This window comes from Plecotus auritus (genome assembly GCF_963455305.1).
Source record: "Plecotus auritus genome assembly, chromosome: 9".
NCBI classification, from domain to species: Eukaryota; Metazoa; Chordata; class Mammalia; order Chiroptera; family Vespertilionidae; genus Plecotus; species Plecotus auritus.
Genome location: NC_137783.1, coordinates 79,092,416 through 79,105,298, shown reverse-complemented (window position 1 = coordinate 79,105,298; position 12,883 = coordinate 79,092,416). Strand labels below are relative to the sequence as shown.

Below are 12,883 nucleotides of genomic sequence, written 5' to 3'. Positions count from 1 at the left end.
GCCAACACTCTAGAGTATTTTTGAATTAATTAGCAGACTTGCTTTGGAAGAAAGGAGAGATGAAAACTTTTCAGATCACATGATATTGGAATTCGAATGTAAAGACATTTTAAATGAACTATTTTTAAAATTTTTATTGAATTTATTTGAGTGACACTGGTTAACAGAAATATACAGGTTCCAGGTGCACAATTTTATAACTCACCATCATTACACTATATTGCGTGTTCACCACACCAATACCAGCTCTTTAGTCTAGCTGTTTATAAAGTAAGTCTCCTTTAAGATAAGTGCAAAGAAGCAAGGCATATGAATTTTATTATTGATTCTTATCATAGCATACTTGTATGTGTAATATATTCAGAATAACACTTTATATCTTTTTTAATAATTCAGAGACATTTTATGTATCTGATATCCTATCCCAGAGAAAGACAATTTATAGCTGATGCCTCTCCTGCATCAGAATGAATGGACATGACATGATTGTGTAAATATAAAATGATGAAACAGAACAAGATTGGCACCTAGTTCTAGACTCAGGGCAGGAGTGAGGATGTAGGTTAGGCTTGACTGCCGAATGGCATTACTATGTCCTTAGAGTATTATAATCTGTTCTTTCTCAGGTATATGATGAGCATCATGAAGAGGAAACCTACCAAGATGCTTCCACAAGAGTGAATGACCCTGAAAAGTCAATCATACGATATTCAAAACTCCAGAAAATAGTATTAGGGACATTTAAAAAATAGGTAACTAGCTTCCTGGGGTGGAATGAGAATTTTCAGCAATGTTTCCATCCCAGGTGGGACTGGGGGGGGTGGCATTCAGGAGGCAGCCTATCAGTGATTCCCTCTCATCATTGATGTTTCTATCTCTCTCCCTCTCCCTTCCTCTCTGAAATCAATAAATATTAATTTAAAAAATTAAAATGTGTTTCTCTGTCTATGAATTCGATCAGACTGTCAAACCTAAGAGGGAAGGTAGGGGAGGGTGGGAGTAAGGGGAAGAGATCAACCAAAGTACTTGTATGCATGCATATAAGGCTAACCAATGGACACAGACAACAGGGAGGTGAGGGCATTAGTGGGGGGGCGGGCTGGGGGTGGTAATGGGGGGATAAGGACACATATGTAATACCTTAATCAATAAAGAAATTAAAAAAATTAAAATGTGAAGTGTTGTTTGCTTCAGCCAAGTTTTAATGCCCCATGGGAGCTAGTTCTGTTCTGTTTGCAAATTCTGGGTTTCCTGTTAGGTATTTCGATGCTAACTACTGTCAGGCACTGTATTTTTGCCTTTAACACCCTTCTTGAAGCTCCAAGTGATCCACCGGTCCTCTGTTTGTGTCTGTCTCTACAGGCCTTGGCTGCAAGCAGGTGGGGTCAATCTGCCCTCTTTGCCTAGCTGGTTTGGCTCAGTGGATAGAGCATTGGCCTGTGGACTGAAACATCCTGGGTTCGATTCCATTCAAGGGCACATGCCTGGACTGTGGGCTTCATCTCGAGTAGGGTGTGTGCAGAAGGCTGTCAGAAAGAGAGAGAAAAAGTTATCTACAAGAGATCTCCCATTAGACTATCAAATAATTTATCAACAGAAACACATCAGGCAAGAAGGGAATGGAATGAAGTAAACAAAGTGATGCAAAGCAAAGCACTGAATCTAAGCATACTCTATCTAGAAAGGCTCTCTTTCTAAATTGAAGGTGAAATCAGGAGCTTCACAGACAAAAAAAGGCTAAGGGATTTTAATCACCACCAAGCCAGCAATGCAAGAAATGCTAAAGAGAATGTTGTGAAAGAAGAAATAGAGAAGGAACACAGGCATAAAGAATAAAAATGGCTACAAATAAGTACTTATCAATAATAATCTTAAACATAAATGGATTAAATGCTCTAATCAAAAGACATAGAGTGACTGAATGGATAAGAAAACATGACTTATATATTTGCTGTCTACAAGAGACCCACCTCAGAACAAAGGACTCACACACACTAAAAGTGAGAGAAACAAATTTATCAGGCACAGGGAAATGAAAAGAAAGCTGGTGTAACAATATTTATATCTGACAAAATAGACCTCAAAGTGAAGGCCATGAAAAGAGATAAGGAAGGCCACTTCATAATACTAAAGAGATTGCACAACAAGAGGCTGTAACTCTGGTCAACATGTATCTACCCAACACAGGAGCATCCAAATATATATAAAAAAACAAACTTCCGGAGGATCTCAAGGGAGATATTAATGGAAATGCAATCATAGTAGGGACTTTAACACCCTACTGACATTAGTGGATAAATCTTCTAGACATAAAATCAGCAAGGAAAAAGCAATCCTAAATGATGCTCTAGAACAGATGGGAAGAAATGACATCTTCAGAATATTCCACCCCAAAGCTACGGAATATACATCCTTCTCAAGTGCACCTGGGAAATTTTCAAAGGTAGACCACATGTTAGGAAACAAGCAAAGTCTCTATAAATACAAAAAGATTGAAATCATAGCAAGCATCTTCTCAGGCCATAATGGCATGAAATTAGAAATAAGTTACTATAAAATGCTCAAAAACAATAAAATACATGGAGGCTAAATGGGATGCTATAGAAGAATGAATGGGTTACCAAAGAGATCAAAGAAGAAATAAAAAACATCCTGGAAACAAATGAAAATGAACACACAACAATCAGAAATCTTTGGGACACAATGAAAGCAGTCCTGAGAGGGCAGTTCATAGCACTATAGACTACATCACAAAACAAGAAAAACTGGTAATAAGTTATTAAGCACTACACTTTAAAGAATTAGAAAGAGAACAACAAAAAAAGCCCAGAACAAGTACAAGGAAGGAAATAATAAAGACCAGAGTGGAAATAAATGACATATAGACACCCCCCCCAAATAAAAGATTAATAAAACCAAAAGCTGCTACTTCAAAAGGATAAAGAAGATTGATGAACCTCTAGCCAGGCTCACCAGGAAACAAAATGAGATGACCCAAATAAACAAAATCAGAAACAAAAGAGGTGAAGTAAAACTGACCCCACAGAAATGCAAAGGATTGTATTAAAGTACAATGAATGACTTCATTCCAACAAATGGGAAACCTGGGTTAAATGGACATATTCCTAGAAAAATACAACCTCCCAAAACTCAATCAGGAGGAATCATAAAACCTGAATTGGCCAATAACTACTCAAGAAATTGAAGTAGTAATAAAAAACTCTGAGCAAACAAATGCCCTGGTCCAGATGGATTCACAGGGGAGTTTTACCAAATATTCAAGAAGAACTAACACCTATTATCCTCAAACTATTCCAAAAAATTCAAGAGTTAGGAATACTTTCAAACTCTTTATATTAGGCCAGCATCACCCTAATTTGAAAACAAGATAAAGACACAAAAAAGAAAGAGAACTACAGCCCAATATACTTGATGAACATAGACGTTAAAATCATCAAAAAAATTTTAGAAAACTGGATCCAACAGTACATCAAAATGGTCATACATCATGACCAAGTGGGATTTATTCCAGGGATGCAAGGCTGGTACAATATTTGCAAATCAATAAATGTGATACAGCACATAAAGAGACTGCAAGAAAAAAATCACATGATCATATCAATCCATGCAGAAAAATCATTTGACAAAATCTGACACCCTTTTTGATAAAAACTCTTATCAAAGTGGCAATAGAGGAAACATACCTCAACATAATAAAGGCCATATATGACAATCAGACAGCCCACATCATATTCAGTGGGCAAAAACTAAAACTGTTTTCCCTAAGAACAGGAACAAGACTGGGAAACCCTCTTTCACTACTTTTGTTCAACATAATACTGGAAGTTCTAGCCATAGTGATCAGACAAGAAGAATTAATAAAAGGCATCAAAATTGGAAAGGAGGAAGTAAAACTCTCATTATTTGCAGATGACATGATACTGTATGTAGAAAACCCTAAAGACTCCATAAAAAAACTAATATATTTAATAAATAAATTTGGAAATGTAGCATGATACAAAATTAACACCCCTAAACCCATAGTATTTTTATATACCAATAGTAAACTCTCAGAATGAGAAACTAAAAAAACAATTCCATTTACCATTGCAACAAGAAAATTAAGATACTTAGGAATAAACTTAACCAAGAAGGTAAAAGACCTATCCTGTGCAAACTACAGGATATTCACAAAAGAGACAGAGGAAGATATAAACAAGTGGAAGAATATAACATATTCATGGATTGGTAGAATCAACACTATTAAAATGTTCATATTACCCAAAGCAATCTATAGATTCAATGCAATTCCCATTAAAATATCAATGGCATATTTCACAGACCTAGAACAAACACTTCAAAAATTTATATGGAACCAACAAAGACCCCAAACAGCTGCAGCAATCTTGAGGAAGAAGAACAAAGTTGGAAGAATCAAAATACCAGATATCAAGTTATACTACAAAGCCAAAGTAATCAAAACGCCTGTTACTGGCACAAGAACTGGCATATAGATCAATAAAACAGCAATTGGCCCAAACCACTATGATCAATTAATATTTGACAAAGGAGGCAAAAGTATACATTGGAGTCTCTTTAATAAATGGTGTTGGGAAAATTGGACAGATACATGCAAATAAAATGAAACTAGACCACCAACTTACACCATGCACAAGGATAAACGCAAAATGGATAAAGGACTTAAATATATGACGGGAAACCATAAAAGTACTAAAGAAAACCATAGGCACCAAAATCTCAGAAAACTCTCTTAGCAATATATTTACCGATACATCTCCCAGGACAATGGAAACTAAGGAGAAATAAATAACTTGGACTATATGACAATAAAAAGTTTCTGTACTGCAAAAGAAACCATCATCAAAATAACAAGAGAGCCCATTACATGGGAAACCATATTTGCTAATAATACATCTGATAAGGGGTTAATCTCCACAATATACAGGGAACTTATACAACTTAACAAAAGGAAGACAAACAATCCAATTAAAAAATGGTCAAAGAAGCAAAATAGATACTTCTCCAAAGTAGACATACAGAAAGCCAAGAGAAATATGGAAACATGCTCAAAGTCACTAATCATCTGAGAGATGCAAATCAAAACGACAATGAGATATCACCTCACACCTGTCATAATGGCTATCATCAACAAATTAACCAACCACAAGTGTTAGAGAGGTTGTGGAGAAAAGGGAACCTTGGGATACTGCTGGTTGGAATATAGACTGGTGCAGCCATTGTGGAAAACAGTATGGAGTTTCCGCAAAAAAATTAAAAATGGAACTCCCATTTGACCCAATCATTCTACTTTTAGGAATATATTCCTAGAAACCTGAAACACTCATCAGAAAGAATATATGTACCCCTATATTCATAGCAGCACAATAGCTAAGACTTGGAAACAGCCTAAGTGTTCATCAGCAGATGAGTGGATAAAAAAGCTGTGGTACATCTACACAATGGAATACTACTAGTACATGTCAATAAAAAAGAAATAACTCTTACGATTTGCAACAGTATGGATAGATATGGAGAGGATTATGTTGAGTGAAATAAGTCCCTCAGAAAAAGATTGGTATCACATGATCTCACTCATATGTGGAATCTAATGAACCGCCAAATAAACTGATGATCAAAAATAGACCCAGAATCATAGAAGCATGAACAGACTGTTGAACCTCAGAGGGAAGACAGGGGAGGGTGGGTAGGAAGAGATCAAACAATGAACTTGTATACATATATGCATAACCCTTGGACACAGACAATGGGATGGTGAGAGCCTGGGAGGGGGGGTGGTTGACAGAAGCAGGCTGGAAGAGGTTAATGGGGGAAAAAGGAGAACCTATGTAATACTTTGAACAATAAAGATTTTTTAAAATAAAAAGTCACATTAAATAATAAATAAAATAAAATAAAAGTAGTTGGAGGAACCAAGGAGAGAGTAGGCTCAAGGAACAACAACAAAAAAAAAAGTGGTTTTCTTTGAATATTTGATGTTCTGTCATGTGAATGAACATTTTTTCCATACAATTATAATAGGAAGAATTGGAACTATTGGGTAAAAAGCATAGGGCATAGATAAATGTATTTGGCATCAATATAGCAAAAGTTTTTCTAATGAAGAGAATTTGTGAAAAGAAGAGCTAGTTCATAAAAAACATATGTTCACAGTTGCTAAAGGTGATTTCAAAGGGAATAGAAAGTGGTCTAAGTAGATGACATTGAAAATGTCTTCTAACTCTGATAATCTATAATCTATATTTCTAGCATTATCTACTTCATTTGCCTTTATTATCATCTTATTCCAGGGAGATTTAATAATTCCATTGTGCATCTACTGATAAAGTACTAATCTCTGCCTCTGTTAAATTGTGACCATAAGATCATGAACTTGAAAGGAGACAGATTTGATTTCCAGTCCTGTTTATCACATACATACTATTTTGAGGACATTATGCAGTTTCTCTAGATTTCCTCTTAGCAAGATTTAATAAAGTAACATATGTGAAGTACCTACCACATGATAGTGGTCAACAAAGCCATCAATACTATCTGATGAACAATTGTGGCATTAATGACTACCAAGAGAATATTTAATTTATATTCTGGTAAAGTTTTTGTTAAAGTCTAACCTACAGACAAATGCTCAAATTATAATTGATTGGTTAGACAAATTTTCTTCAAATAGTCTTTTTTTAAAAAAACAAACAAACAGACAAACAAACAGGTAAATTTTATGCTACATGTGGAAGGATGGTATCCAATTTAAGGGAGATAATAACCACATACTATTGGGTATGTAATATTAAAAGGACAAAGGACTAAAAAATTACATTTTAAAATTATTCTATTATATAAAAGGTATATATAATTAACAAATTATAAGTGCATAGATTTATAAATTTTGCCAAAATAAACACCTTGTAACCAGCATATAAATAGAAAATTACCCGAGAAGTGCCCTGTGTTCCCTCTAGCTTCTAAGCATATTTTTTCATGTTACAGCATAAAGCACATTTTTTTTGCATATACTCATATTTTGCATACAGAGCAGTGCTTCTCATCCTAGGCATGGATCAGAATTGTTTAGAGGGTTTGATAAAACACAAAAGTTGAAGCTACAACTCCAGAGTTTCCAAATAAGTAGGTCTGTGATAGGGACTAAGATTTTGCAATTATAACAAATTCTGTGGTGGTATTGTCGCTGTTGGCCCAGGAATCACACTTTGAAGCCTACTAATCTATAATTTTCCATTTTATGAGCATACCACAATTATTTATCCATTATACTCCTAATAGAAATTTGGGATATTATCTACACTAATAAAAGAGAAACATGCAAATTGACTGTCACTTCGCTATGCCCACCAGCCAATCAGGAGTGAGTATGCAAATTAACCCAACAAAGATGGAGGCGGCCCTGCCCCCAACCTCTTCCTGGCCTCTGGGCAGCACGTATGCAGGCATGGAGTGGCTGGGTAGAGCGGGACGCCTGCTCTGAGGGGGAGGACCAGGGGCAGAGGGCGGGGAGCGGAGGGAGCTACAGGAGGGGCGCTCCGCCTGGAGCAATGACTGAAGGCGGTGACCAGAGGGAAGGCCTGGGTCTGGGGTGCTGGAGGAAAACCGGTGCTGGTAGCCAGGGGAAGGAAGGCTTATTCCACAAATCTCTTTGTGCAACAGGCCTTTAGTAAATAATATATATCTGGTCATACTTATACATATGCTTTGGTGGGTAGATAGGTAGATAAATAGATAATAAAAAATGCAGGATCATGATTTTGCATATTTTATCCATAATTGATATTGTCTACAAATTTTAGACTATTAGTACTGACTTGTAATTCCACTTGTAAGATGCAGGCCTAATTGCTTTACACATACAACAGCTTTTTCATTAAAAACTTATCTACACTAAACATGTAATGATATCTCACTATGATTTTAATTTGTATATTTCTGATAATTAATGATATTGAATATATTTGCACATGCTCCTTTTGACTGTCTTCTTTTGAAGTACCTTTTCAAGACTTTTGTTTGATTTTTTACTGTTTTATCTACATAGTTTTTATTAATTTATAGGAGTTCTTTTCTACTTTTTGGGTGTAGAGACTGTCTTTATGGGGCAGTGGTCGGCAAACTCATTAGTCAACAGAGCGGCAAACCGCAGCTCGCGAGCCCCATGTGGCTTGCGAGCTGCAGTTTGCCGACCACTGTTATGGGGTTTCTAGGCAGAGGGGACCAAGATGTTCATGATTAAGGGCAAAGAAAAGAAGCACCTGAATAAGTTCCAGCCCTCAAAGGTGAAAAGGAAATCTATCAAAGATTTCCTAGATCTGAAGGGAACTTAAGGCAATGAGGAGCATCATAGCTCCTCAACCCAAATGAGATAACAGCCATCTCCAAAGATGCTGATGAGTTTAAATGGATTGACTATAAAACCACTCCTTCTCTGACACCTCAGCCCTGTGTAAGACCACCACAATGTAGCCAGCAGCAGAGGGAAGTGGAGATGAAAGTTGACTAATATCATTTCTTCTACCCAAGAGACTAAGCTCTGGAAATTAAAATAAATTTGAATCAGTAAAATGCACTTACATTTCTTACTCATTTAAATCTACCTAATAAAAGAGTAACATGATAATTGACCATACCTTTGTGACGCCCACCAGCCAATCAGGAGTGAGTATGCAAATTAACCCAACAAAGCTGGCGGGTTGATTTGCATACACAGGTGCTGAGCAGCCAGGGGCGGGGCAGGACACCTGCATCACCATGGTGATGACACAGGCATTCAACACCACCCCAGCCACTCCGGGCCTCTGGGCAGTGTGGGAAGGCAGAAAGGCAGCTCCGGCCAGAGCCAAGGCAGTGCTGGCAGCCAGGGAAAGGAAGGCCCATTCTTGCATGAATCTTCATCCATCAGTTTTCTAGTTTGTAGATAAAATTATAAAGAACATGTATTTTATTTTTTCAAAGAATATTTCATTAATAAATGATTTTTAGCTTTTAAACTTAAATTTTAATACTTATTGGAGTTTATAGTATTTTGTTGCTTCTTCCTCAAATTGCAATTCATGTATTGGCTTAAATCAAAATTTCAGGGCTGAAAAAGTCAGAGTGCTAAAAAAACCAATAGCTGCTAATTATGTCTTTGTCATCAAAGATCTTATGATTACATGTCAGTGTTTTACAAATGGCAGAAAAAAACCCAGAATTTTTTCATATTGAAGCAAGTCATTTCATATGCATTTGACCAATAAATGTAGCCTATCTATTAGGGGAATGCTAGGAGAAGGGAAAAAGCGACCAGGGTCTTTAGGACTATTTATGCCAGACACAATTTATACACAGTGTCTGTAATACCAATTTTAGATTATCAGTGTAGATTGAAAAAAAAACAATTTATGAAATGACTAAATCCTTCCTAGTGACATTTAGAGGTATTTTTGATTGAAGAGTTTTAAATCTTACCAAACAAATTCTAGATTAAAATGTAAGCCAAGGTCTATGATTTACCTTAACTGACTCCCACATCTTTTTCATTTCTTACAGAGTTGTAATGTTCTTTGACTTCTTACAGTGATTAATCAATGAAAGAATAAGAAAACAGAGTAAAATCAGCTAATTATGCAATGTTCAAAATTGGAATTTATGTGTAAGTTGCAGTTCTATTTTTGTGATAAAGGAACTTTAAGTGTGCAATTTATTTTCATTTTGTAACCTTACAGAAATGTCATAGTACATTCAATATAACTTCATGAAAGGAATTTTAAATCAAGAATTATTCAACCATATTTTATTTGGGGAATTAAAAGAGTGTCACAGATTGCTGGTTCAATTATTTTGAAGATATAATTATCTTTTAGGTACTTCAAAAGGGTAATCTACAACTTAAATATTTAAAAACTACCCAAAACTAAGATTTCTGACATGTAATTTCATAGGGCACCTTAAATACAGATAAATTTAAGGTAGAAAGGCTCCTTCCATCTTTTGAAAGCTATAATATTCTTTTCTGAAACATCAAATGCTTTCTTAAAATTACAAAATACTTAAAATATAAAAATGTATAATGATTAACATTATAAATGTTTGTGTACTCACAAGCTGGTTTGTCACATTTGCTTCAGTGACCCTTTTAGAAATAAAACAATGTAAGTGATTTAAAGTTCTGCTTGTAACATTACCTATATTGTTTATCTTCCTTCTGCTGCCACTGTGGTTATCATTAGCCTGAAGTAAGGGTTGTGGCAGACTGTATTTTTACAAAAATGGTCACAATAATATCCTGCATCACACAGGTGATTCTACAAGTGGCTGTTTAAACCCTGTAGTGTATGTGGAGTTTAATCGGGGCAAGCTCTGAGACTGTTCATTGATGGCTTTCACCAATGTGATGCTAGGTCAGCTCTTGGCAAAGTCTTCAACTGGTGGTAATTTTTCTTATTGACTTTTGAAAGCCAGGCATCATGTAAAAAGTATGACATCACTGAGACTGTCATATTGTGGGAAGCCTAAGTCCCAAAGTAAGGCCCCAGAGAGTGTGCCAACGTGTGTAAAAAGAGACCAAGGAAGACCAGGCAAGAACTTTCTAATGGCTCCAACCCTGTAGAAAAAATCCAGACATAATCAAACCAAATGAGCCCTGTCAGCTCACAGAACATGACAGAAAATAATAAATTTTTGCTTCAAGCCATTAAATATTAAGGTGCTTTGTTACATAGCACTAAAAAATCTGAAAGGCAAAAGGGGGTTTGTATAATCTTGCTCATGTTTTCATATACTTATACTAGAGGCCCCGTGCACAGATTCATGCACGGGAGGGGGGTCCCTCAGCCTGGCCTGCTGCACCCTCTCACAATCCAGGACCCCTCAGGAGATGTCCGACTGCCAGTTTAAGCCTGATCCCCCGCAGGCCAGGTGGGGGATCTGGCCTAAACTGGCAGTCGGACATCCCCCAGGAATGTAGCCGTGCACCAAGTGGCAGGTGGCCAGAGAGGAACTTCATCCTGCATCCCGGCCCACTGAGCCTGCCGCCACCGCTTGGTAGCACTGCCACAGAGTTGGGAGAGGCTCCTGCCGCCACAGCTGCACTCACCAGACAAGAGCCCGGCTTCTGGCTGAACAGCGCTCCCTCTGTGGGAACGCACTAATCACCAGTGGGCAGCTTCTGCGTTAAGCATCTGCCCCCTGGTGGTCAGTGAGCGTCATAGTGACTGGTTGTTTCGGTTGTTCTGGTCGTTCGGTCGTAACGGTCGCTTAGGCTTTTATATATATATAGATGTACAGATGGTCCCTGACTTACAATTTTTTGACTTTACAAGGGTAGTCAAAATACACATTCCTTATAAACTGTATTTTGAATTTGGATCTTTTCCTGGGCTAGTGTTCTAAGATACAGGGTTCTTTTCTGATGCTGGGCAGAGGCAGGGACCCACAGCTCCCAGGGAGCCATGCCATGATGAAGGTAAACAACTGATACTCTGCAGTGTCCTGTATTGCCAGTGGTTTTTGGATATTGTGTTTTTGTATCCCATTATGTCTGCACAATAGCCATCTATTTCTCTTGCTTATGGTGAGAAGAAGACAATGCAAGATAATTATCCCACTGTAGGTTATGTAAGTATTCTGAGTATGTTTAAGGTAAGTTAGGCTAAGCTATGATGGGTGGTAGGTTAGGTGTATTAAATGAATTTTTGAATTATGGTATTTTCAACTTATTGGAATGTAACCCCATCATAAGTCAAAGAGTATCTGTATTAAAAAATACAGTATTTTCACTTTCTTTTAAATCTCCAGAAATTATGTTTATTGGTTTCCATAATTTATTTTATTATAAAATATTATGTCTATTAAACAATGGCTATACATAAGATAAAAATAAAATTTCAGATAATAATAGTAACAAAATGAGCATGCTTGAACTTACCACCCAGTTTCAAAATTAGAAGTTGAACAATGCCATGGAAGCTTTCCTGTGCATCCCTATTAAGTCTACTTGTTACCATAACTCTTCCACATAGGCAAGCACTATTCTTAATACTTTCTTTTATCATTCATTTTTTAAATTTAATTTTTACCACGTGTATGATATCTAAAGTGGTCATTTTTGTTCTTTTAATATTATATATAAATGAAGTTAAACTGTTGAACTAGACCTATTTTTAGGTAACTTGCCTTCTTCCCTCTGAATAGTTGTGAAATTTTATATAACTTTCATTCACTTATTTTCAATGTTTTGTATTATTCTATTGTCAAAATATTTACTGATCCATTATCTTGGTGATAGCCAATGAGACTGTTGAGAATATTTCTGTAAATAATAAAATCTGCTGTAAGTATTTTATATAATAAAATGTTAATAGGAAATAAACTAATAAGTATCAAATATAATGATGATATAGATTGAATCAGTGAAAAAAAGCAGAAATGAGAAAAAAGTAAAAAAAATGATGGATTAGTTTAAGTGAATAGCAAGACACTGAGTTAAATCCAATTATATGAGAGTGATTTAAGCACTAGTCAAAAATCTAAATCACGTGCATTGATTTATAATATATATTTGCTTTATGAAGATTGACATTTTTATTTTTAAATTTAAAGAAAATTTTCTAGCAATAGTTATATACATTATATTCTTATTTCTTATTTTTATATTAGCTTTTTAATTTCATTAATAATGTTAGGAATATTTAATTTTGTTAAATATATGAAATCATGCATTTATATTTAATTAGGGACATTATGATATGATCTTAATAGCACATTAAAATATTTTATAATCTGAAATAATAAATATTATTTTAGAATCACTAGTAGATTATTTTATTACAATATCATAAGAAAATTGGGAGAGCTG

At 35.7% G+C, this 12,883-nt stretch overlaps 1 pseudogene across 1 annotated transcript in view; it reads right to left on the bottom strand.

Annotated features, from left to right (window-relative positions):
- The window catches only part of LOC308233568 (large ribosomal subunit protein bL9m-like), a 108,983-nt pseudogene that overhangs the window by 30,008 nt on the left and 66,092 nt on the right, over window positions 1-12,883 (bottom strand). The window lies entirely within an intron of this gene.